Below are 10,000 nucleotides of genomic sequence, written 5' to 3'. Positions count from 1 at the left end.
CTGCAAAGATGTGAAATAAACCCTCTGAATATTTAAAAAAAGAAAGAAAAGAATTTAACTAAACAAAAAAATATTTCTGAACAGTGCACTGTTAACACTTTTATACATACTTTTACATTCAACTTACCCTTTAAAGAATGCAAAACTCAAACCACAGTTCCGTTTTTCCTTAACGTTACTCCCGCTAACCGCCAACTTAGAAAAAAGGTTAATTAACAAAATAATTCAAATCACAGCTCCTTTTTTTCGTAACGTTTTCCGATTAAACCGTCAACTTAGAAAAAAGGTCAATTAACAAAATAATTCAAATCCTTTTTTTCGTTATATTTTCCTACTCAACTCGAAGTTTCATTTTTCATACTGTTTCTCCCACTATCAACCTTCGAACTTCAACTGAACTAAAATTTAAATCAAAGTTCCATTTTCCATAACGTTTCTCTCACTAACAATCAAATTTGAAACTTCAACTAAACCAAAATTGAAATCACAGCTCCCTTTTTCATAACTTTTCTCCCACAACTTTCACACTCCAATCTAACTAAAATTCAAATCAAAGTCCCATTTTCCACAACATGTCTCCCACTTAACCGTCAACTTTCAAACTTCAAACCAAAATTCGAACCACAGCTCCCTTTTCCCATAACGTTTCTCCCGCTAACCGTCAACTTCCTTACTTTACAAACTATATACAAATTCACTATCGGTGGTTGCATGTGAGTCACTTGTTTCGTCAGGCTGTGGTTGTGGCGCCGCTCTCGTCCTCTTCACGTCGCAGTACTTCTTCAGCAACGGAGGCGCACGCTTGGCGATCTCCTTCTCGGATACAAAGCACTTTCGCTGCCTATGAAGAAAAGTGGAAATTGAATTAAAAGAGCGAGAAAAAGAAGGATATATTACTTAATTTTGAAAGCTTCCGAGAAAGGAGCTTATCAATAAAGTGTCAGTTTTGGAAGGATGGACATGTGTTAGAGTACATGTTTCTTTTTTTTCTTTCTTTTTTTCCATTGGGCTTCCTGTGTGTGTGTGTGTGATTTTTTTCCATTTCTGGTTATAAAAAATCTTATGTACCATTCAACTGATTTTGTTTTTAGTTTATCTGATCTCACTTCATTTTATAACTACACAATTATTTTTTGAGATTTCCCTACCATCATCAAAATTTGTTCAGTCAGATTCATAACTATCTTGCTATGTTACTCTGGATAGCAACTTGTATCCTTATCCAGTTTTACTGAGATTATTCGCAAATTAAAATAATGATGATAATGATATTAATAATAATGGGAATAATAAAAATAATAATAGTATTAATGATGATGATGATGATAGTAGTGATATATATTATATATACATATATATAAATATATATGGGCAGCTTAATCAATTTCATAAACGGGCATCTCTATTATTATCAATATTATTATCATCATTATTACAATCATCATCATTAATACTATTATTATTATCTTTATTCCCATTTTTATCATCATTATTACTATCATTATTTAAATTTCTTGATAATCTCAATGATAGTGGATAGGGATACAGGCTGCTGTCGCTACAATCGTCTATAGATTGTTATGCCAAGATAGTTATGAATATGACTCAACAAATTCTAATAAAAGTGGAGAAATCACAAAAATAAGATGAAATAAGATCAGATAAAAAAAAAAAAAAAAGAATGATACACATGCTAAAAAACAGAAAGACAGAAAGAAAAAAAAATCTGATAGGGAAAAAAATGCAAAGATATGATATAATATCGGACGCTGGCTACACATGACTGTGGAAGAGAAAAAGTTTTAATTCGGCAAAAACGGAATTGAAAACGGTATATAAACTTTTTTTTGCCGCCACCTGTTTAATTTATATGATTTCCCAAAAAACAGTAACTCCAGGTTTCCATTTTACTTCAAAATAAAAATGCGTATTTTATGACGGACGAACCAATCACACCGTATATAATTTGGCAATTCCACGTCCTTTTATTAGCAATAAAAACACAACTTTGCAACATTGCTTCTTTACACATGGGGTCATGATATGCTCTGTTGCATGCAAGAGTTCCCCTACCTTGCAATTTTTCTAAAAATTCTATGATTATTTTTCTTACTTTTCTTATCATTTTATTATCATCATTATTATTATTATTATCATTTTTATTATTATTATCATCATTATTATTATTATTATCATTATTATTATTATTATCATTATTATTATCAATACTATTATTATTATTATCATCATCATCATTATCATAATTATAATAATTATTTTTATTAATATTAAACAACACAGACCTACACTGCTTTTATATTTTATCTAAAATAAAAACGACTTCGCCAGCTATCTTCGTAAAAAGGTAACGCTAGAACAAAAAGCAATGAAGATTGCAACACGAAGTATAAATAGGTTAGCAACAGCAAATAGCAACGAGCACATAGATGAAAACTAGCCGCAAGGAGGAGGAAGAGGAGAAGAGGGAGGAGGGGAGGAGATTGAGGAAGGGGAGAGGAAGAGGAAATCGAGGAAGGGGGGAAGAGGAGGAGAAGGGGGAAGAAAAGAAGAGGAGGAGAAGAAGGAAGAGGAGGAGAGGGAGGAAAGGAGGAAGGGAAGAAGGGAGGAGGGGGAGGGGGAGGAGGAGGGGGTTGAAAGGGGGGAGGAGGAGGGAGGTTGAAGGGGGGGAGGAGGAGGAGGGGGGGGGAGGAGGAGGAGGAGGAGGAGGGTTGAAGGGGAGGGGGATGGGAGGAGGAGGAGGAGAAAGGGAAGGGGAGGAGGAGGAGGAAGGGAGGAAAGAGGAGGAGGAAGGGAGGAGGGGCGGAAATGGAATAGAGAGAGGAGGGGTGGAGGGAGGAGAGGTAAGAAAAGAGGGAGAGCGAGTCGGAGAGGAAGAGGAAGAGGAAGAGGAGGAGGAGGAGAAGAGGGAGGGGGAGGAGAAGGAGGAAGAAAATGAGGAAGAGGAGGAAGAAGAGGAGGAAGAGGGCGACGACGAAGAGAGTGAAGAGGAGGAGTAAGTCAACGACGAAGAGGAGGAAAAGGAAATGATAGTGATGAAGGGGAGAAAGATGGGGAGTTAGACTAAGAGAATGAGGAAGAGGAGGAGGAGGAGGAGGAGACGATGTCGATACGACGATATTTGCTCTGACGTTCCGGCCTCAGATTTAAAAACGAACAAAGAATGCGTAATAACAGAAACAAAAACATCCCAAATATCGTAAAAAGATGGGCAAAGATAGAAAATGCTTGCATGTTGACGCATCACAACTGCAATTAGTCTTACTTTAGACCACTTTCCCTTTTGATTCCAGAGATTTGCCAATCTGTCTTATACAATTCTCTCCTCGACTATTCACGCAAATTACAGACAGACAAACCAATTACGCAAGATATTTCAATGTTGCAGTAAAAAAAAGAAAAGAAACTCACTTGAAAGCCTCCAAGTCAGAAGAGGAAGCCAATTCTTTCAGGAACAGAACGAACCGCAGATGAAGAAAGGGCAAAACGCCTTTCGAAATCCGTATCTTCGCATTGAGATGACTTTGAAAAATGTTCTCAATCATTTTCTTGCTGGGGACTTTGCATGAGAAAGCCATCTTGTAATTGAATGAGGGAGACAGGGACGAAAAATAACCAGAGATAGAGAAAAAGAGAGAAAAGAGGAAGAGTAAAAAGACACAGGACACGCGTAGAATTGGACCGTTTACTTGTAAACAAACGATTTTTCACGAGTCTATTTCGATATTTGTACAGGATCACTATTTGGTAACGGTTTCCCTTTTCCCATTTCCCCGGTTTTTGCGTTGTATTCGTATGTTTTTTATGCACTGGTTGACCATGGAGATATAGAGAACAGAATAAAAACAAAGAGGTAATCGCAGCATGTCGGGATATGATACATTATTGATTTATAAATATCTTAAACGCTCTGTGAACGCAGAAACCGTTAATGCAGATACGGACACTTCTACTGATATCACTATCATCATCATAATTATTGTTATAACTTGTCATCATCATCATCATTATCATAAACAACCTTAGACGTTATCCTCATTTTTTACATAATTGCTATCATGAAGATAATAATAATGATGGTAGTAATAATAATAATAACAATTATTATGGCACAAACAAATATAATAATAAAAATGATAATAATAAAATGGTACTAATAATAATGATGATGATATTAGTAATAATTACATCATTATCGTTATTATAATAATTATTATTATTACTATTATCATCACGGTCATCATCATTAATTTTCATGATCATTATCATCATTGTTATTATTGATAATATTACTATTATAATTATCATTACTAGTGCTCTCAACACTATTGTTATCATTATGATTATCATCATTATCATTGCCATTATAATCATTGTTGTTACTATTATTACTATCACTATGATTATCCTTATCATCCTCATTGTTATTATAATAATTCTTCTTATTATCATTATCATTATGACTACACCTTTTCACACAACGGATTAGAGACCACTGCAAATCTCTGACAATCCACATATCTTTTTGGACAATTAGTTTTGTCCTTTATTACGTTATTCTGACTGTCCTTCGCCCATCATGTTGACGCGGAGTGACCATGGAGTCCGTCTGTAGGTCCTAATGATGGCGATTATGATGAGCAGTTTGTAGTGATGTGCTTAGCTTATTATCATTATTAAGCTTACTAATTATTGTTATTGATTATTATTATTAGCTTATCAATTTGTATTATTAATTATTATTATTAGCTTATCAATTTGTATTATTGATTATTTGTTATTAATTATTATTGATAATCAATTATTAATTATTAATAACTTGGCTTCTTAATTATTATTATTAAGCTTAGAGGTAGTTTACTTAACTTAATACTCGGGCTCAGATTATATCTAGTTTCGTCTTTATCAATATAATAATACTATCTATCTATCCATCTATCTATCTATCTATCTATCTATCTATCTATCTATCTATCTATCTATCTATCTATCTATCTATCTATCTATCTATCATCTATCTATCTATATATAATACTTCATTAGCTTCGCCCCCTATATTTGGGCCAGTCTCTGCGATATTTTGTGATAAGATTTTTTCAGTGTTTTGTTTGAAAATAGTTCAATAATAACAATGTTAAAAAAATATATAAAAAAAGAAACCAAGAAAAAAAAGAGATAAAAAAATATATTTGCATTGGACAAAGGCAGAGGCGGGTCTTAGCTCGGTAGTTGCCAACTAGGATTTTCGTTAAGACGGAGTGGAGCTACTTGTTTCAAACTACCTTAATCAATATGCTCTCGATGCTGATTAATTCCCTCTCTATGCTTATGTTGAGCAAATGCAACATGAGCTGCTTTGACGTCATATCAATATCTGTTACACTTTCCTTAGGGTAGCGAGATCTCCGTCCAAATCACAGTCATGTTGCTTCCATATGGAAATGTATGTTGAAGTGCTTTGTTGAGCTCTTTGATGGTGACTGCTGGGTAGCTTCTGCAAGCATGAGTAGGAAGACATCAGCCTCATCATCATTCAGAGATCCACGTCCTTCTCTCAGCTGTCGGCCACACCTTTCTACAGTCTTCGAGAACTTACAAAGGCAGTGGTTGTAGGAATGTTTAATTCAGGTTAAAACGTTTAGAAACACTGCTTCGAATCGTTTAGTGACCACGTTTTTTTTCTGAGACCCTTTGTCATTATCTGCGATGCATAGTGGCTTATTACTCTATTACTGTAGTACGAGGTTCTTGGGGTTTAAGCATGCACTTCGACTAGGGGCCATGTAAGATGGTGTCCGCAGATATACAACAAAACAGCTTCTATTATCTAAAACGTTTCGGTTTCTCCTTCAGGTATTGGGATTTCGGAATGTCGTGTGTATGTATCTCCCTGTTCATAGATAACGTTCTCATTATAACCTTTTGAGCTAATATTGCAGCGATGCATTGATGGTCAACCTACATTCTCTTCGTCAAAATGGTAGCGTGAAGTGACATTTCCCAAAAGCTATACTGTCAAAGATAGGTACACTGTCGGTTTACTCGTTAAATTCGTCATAGCCGTACCTGTTGTCAATTACTACTGTTTGGGTGTACGAAAAGATATGTTGCTTTGTAGTAGTGGTCAGTCACTACTACTGTTTAGTGTACCATGTCTGTTATTACTGTTACTTATAATTATTACTACTACTGTCAATTCTTATTCATATCATTATCATTTCATCATCATCATCATCATCACCATCATCATCATCATCATCATCACCATCATCATCATCATCACCATCATCATCATCATCATCATCATCACCATCATCATCTTCTTCACCATCATCATCATCATCATCATCACCATCATCATCCCTATTATCATTATGATTGTTGCAGTTATGCGGAAAAGAAGAATACGTGTATCTTTATAAATATATTTATATGCATTCGCTCCGTGTAGATATGTGTGTATGTTGGTATCTATATGTATATTCCCTTATATGTACAGGGAAGATTTTTGTGAAGGTATATTTTAGTCTTTCATTTCTACAGAAGCAAAATTTCCATTTGATACTTTCTGTCACAGGCCGTCTCGGAATTCCTAACAAATTCCTAACCAAGCTTTTTTTTTTTTTTAAATCAAGGCTTTTGATATAATTTCTTCTATTGATTTAATAAAGGAATTTTCAGGTTTGTTACGAAAGCCGACAAACACAAGTCGGTGGTAAAAAAAGGAAAAGGAAAAAGAAAAAAATGTTTCCACTCCGGGAAATCATTTTTACTTTCTCTTTTTCACGCTGTTTCCACCAAACCGACGGTGATGGTAGAATAGAGAAAGGCAATTGAGAGATAGAGAGGGAGAGGGAGGGAGAGGGAGAGAAGGGGGAGAGAGGGAGAGGGAGAGGGAGAGAGAGGGGGAGGGAGAGAAGGGGGGGAGGGAGAGGGAGAGAGAGGGGGAGGGAGAGAGAGGGAGGGAGAGAAGGAGGAGAGGGAAAGAGAGAGAGGGAGAGAGAGAGAGGGAGATGGAGAGAGAGAGAGGGAGATGGAGAGAGAGAGGGAGATGGAGAGAGAGAGGGAGATGGAGAGAGAGAGGGAGATGGAGAGAGAGAGAGAGAGAGAGAAAGAAATAAAGAAAGGAAACAGAGGGGGAGGGAGAAGAGAGAAAAAGAAAGAAGAAAGAGAGAAAGAGAAAACAAAAAAGGAAGAAAAGTAAATGCAATAAAAAAAATAGAAAGAAAAATGTTAATTTTCTTACATCCTTACTAATCTTACTGTTGTAATTTCATAGATGAAATGTTAACACACTTTCTTTGTTTATTTAACCCTTTCATCTACAGTACAGTGACTTTTTTTGTTTTATTTTATTTTTTTAGTTTCCCCTGCTTTGTAGTGCCTTTGTATTCATTTTGCCTAATAATTTGTGTACATGTTTTCTTGTATTCATGTACATGTATACTATATAAACAAATGAAAGATGACTGACGCTTCTTTCTCATACAAAAAGGAGAGAAAATGATTGGAAAAAGACGTGAAAGGAAAAGGAAAAAGGAGAAATAGATCTATTTCGAGATAGAGAATGGGACCTCAGTTACCCGACGGAAATGTTTAATTTTTAGTTGAAAGACGTGAATAGACCATTGACAGTAACGGAAACCCTCTCCTGTTAGAATTCTGCGGCAGAGACGGGGGGGGGGGGGAAGGAGAGAGATCGAGAGAGGGAGGAAAGGAGGGAGGGAGGGAGGGAGGAGAGGGAGGGAGGGAGGGAGGGGGAGGGGAGAAAGAGAGGGGGAGGGTAGAAAGAGAGGGGGAGGGAGGGGGAGAGAAAGAGAGGGAGGGGGAGAGAGAGGGGTAGGGAGGGAGGGAGGGGGGGGGGAGGGAGGGAGGAGAGAGAGAGAGGGAGGGAGGGAGGAAAGAGAGAGAGGGAGGGAGGGAGGAGAGAGAGAGAGGGAGGGAGGGAGGAGAGAGAGAGGGGGGGAGAGAGGAGGGGGAGAGGAGGGAGGGAGGAGAGAGAGAGAGGAGGAGGGAAGAAAGAGAGGAAGGAGAGAGAGAGAGGGAAAGAGGGAGGAAGGAAGGAAGAGAGAGAGAGAGAGAGAGAGAGAATGTGTGTGTATGTGTATATCCATATATTAATATATACATATACATATTCATATATATATATATATATATATATATATATATATATATATATATATATATATATATATATATATATATCATATACACGTGTACAAAGCGAGAGAAAGAGGACGGGCGGGACACAAAAGCGAAAAGATTTCCCTCCCGCCTTCCTCCTGCTTAATCTTGCTGCCGCCCTCGTGTACTCTGGCTGCGGGCGATGTTCTTATGATTTTTGTGAGAGTTTCTTTTAGCATTTTGCGTGTTTTCATGTCTTTTTATTTCTTGTTTGCGTGTGGTTGTCTACCTGCCTGCGTTATTCTTTTTTGATTTTTTGGTCTGTGTGTCTCCTTCTTCCCCTTTTCTCTACCTATCTCCCCTCGTTTTACAGTCTTTCTCTTTCTCTCTGTCTCTCTCTCTCTCTCTCTTTCTGTCTCTCTCTCACTCTCTATCTCTGAGCCTCTGTCTCTCCTTTCCTCCTTCACTTTCTCGCCTTCCTTCCTTTCTCTCTCTCTCTCCCTTTCTCTGTCCATACGCCTCTCTCTCTCTCAGCTGAAACTAAACCTCTCACTCCCCTCCCCACCCCAAAAAAAAAAGAAAAGAGGAAAAAACGAAAAAACGAAAAAAAAGTGTATACGTTTATGAAATACTCACAGATGCAACAGGTTTGCCGTAAATAATTAAAAAGATGCAAAAATACTGGTGTTCATTTTCTCTCTCTGTTTTGTGTGCTCCATAAAATTCCTATTCCGGAAATAGAAAGGAAAAGAGAAAAGATAAAGTGGAGACGAAAAGAGAGAGGTAGAAGGAGTGAGTGAGAAAGAAAGAGTGAGTGGGAAAGAAAGAGTGAAAGAACGAGAGAGAGAGAGAAAGGGAGAGAAGGAGAGAAAGAAAGAGAGAGAGAGAGAGAAAGAGAAAGAGAGAGGAAGATACAGAGAGAGAGAGAAAGCTAGAAAGAGAGAAGGAGAAAGAGAAAGAAAGAGAGAGAGAGAAACAGACAGAAAGAGAGAGAAACAAACAACAACAAAATCAAAACCAAAAAACAAAAAATGACAAAACGAAACAAAACAGAACAAAGACACACCCAAAGAACAAGAACAAAAGCAAAAATTAGTACCCGCACACGAACCAGCCAACCAGCCCTCATTATCATACGAGAAGACCTTAATAAGCATATCAGAATGAGCCTCACATACTCATTATTGCGTGAGATTCGTGCTCCATTAACCTAACGGGAACAACATGTCTGTATAACAAAAGGAGTGATCATGTTATGAACACCATTAGAATAACATCTTATGAACAATAATGGTTTGTTGTGTTGTGAATAAGTTGCTTTATAAAGTATTGTGAACTGTTGTTATAGTCGTATCTGTTATCAATATTTTTGTTATTGTTATGAGAATTATTTCTTCCGATAATGCTATTACTACTGTGTTAGTATTATACCAATGCTATAGGCATTATCATTATTATCACTGTCATCATCATTATCATTATTGGTGTTATTATTGTTATCATCATTGCTATGGATATTATTATAATGATCGTTGTTATCATCATAATAGTAATTGTTATTATCATTGTCATTATTATTGATATTATCCTTATTATCATTATTGTTAGTATCATTATCATTTTTATTCTTATCCTTATCATTGGTATTATCATTATTATTGGTATTATCATTAACATTACTATTATTATCCTCATTATCATCATCCTCATGATTATCATTACTGTCCTTATTTTCATTGTTATCGTTACCGTCACTTATCGTTATCAACATTATCATCACTATTTTTCTGCATTATCATTATCATTGATATTATCATTATCATCATTTCAGGAAGAAAATTCGCTCCATATGGAT

At 36.4% G+C, this 10,000-nt stretch overlaps 1 long non-coding RNA gene across 1 annotated transcript in view; it reads right to left on the bottom strand.

Annotated features, from left to right (window-relative positions):
- LOC113808892 (uncharacterized) overlaps positions 1–3,720 on the bottom strand; it is a 3,937-nt gene extending 217 nt beyond the window's left edge. Inside the window, exons 1-2 of the long non-coding RNA XR_011398172.1 lie at positions 3,430–3,720; positions 1–841 (exon numbers count right to left, since the gene is read on the bottom strand). The exon at positions 1–841 is cut by the window's left edge and continues 217 nt beyond it. This is a non-coding gene — a long non-coding RNA (uncharacterized lncRNA). The remainder of the gene's footprint in view (positions 842–3,429) is intronic.
- Positions 3,721–10,000: the final 6,280 nt, after the last annotated feature.

Source organism: Penaeus vannamei, chromosome 36 (genome assembly GCF_042767895.1).
Source record: "Penaeus vannamei isolate JL-2024 chromosome 36, ASM4276789v1, whole genome shotgun sequence".
NCBI lineage: Eukaryota > Metazoa > Arthropoda > Malacostraca > Decapoda > Penaeidae > Penaeus > Penaeus vannamei.
The sequence above is the reverse complement of the archived record's forward strand: the minus strand, read 5'-3'. Positions and strand labels throughout refer to the sequence as shown.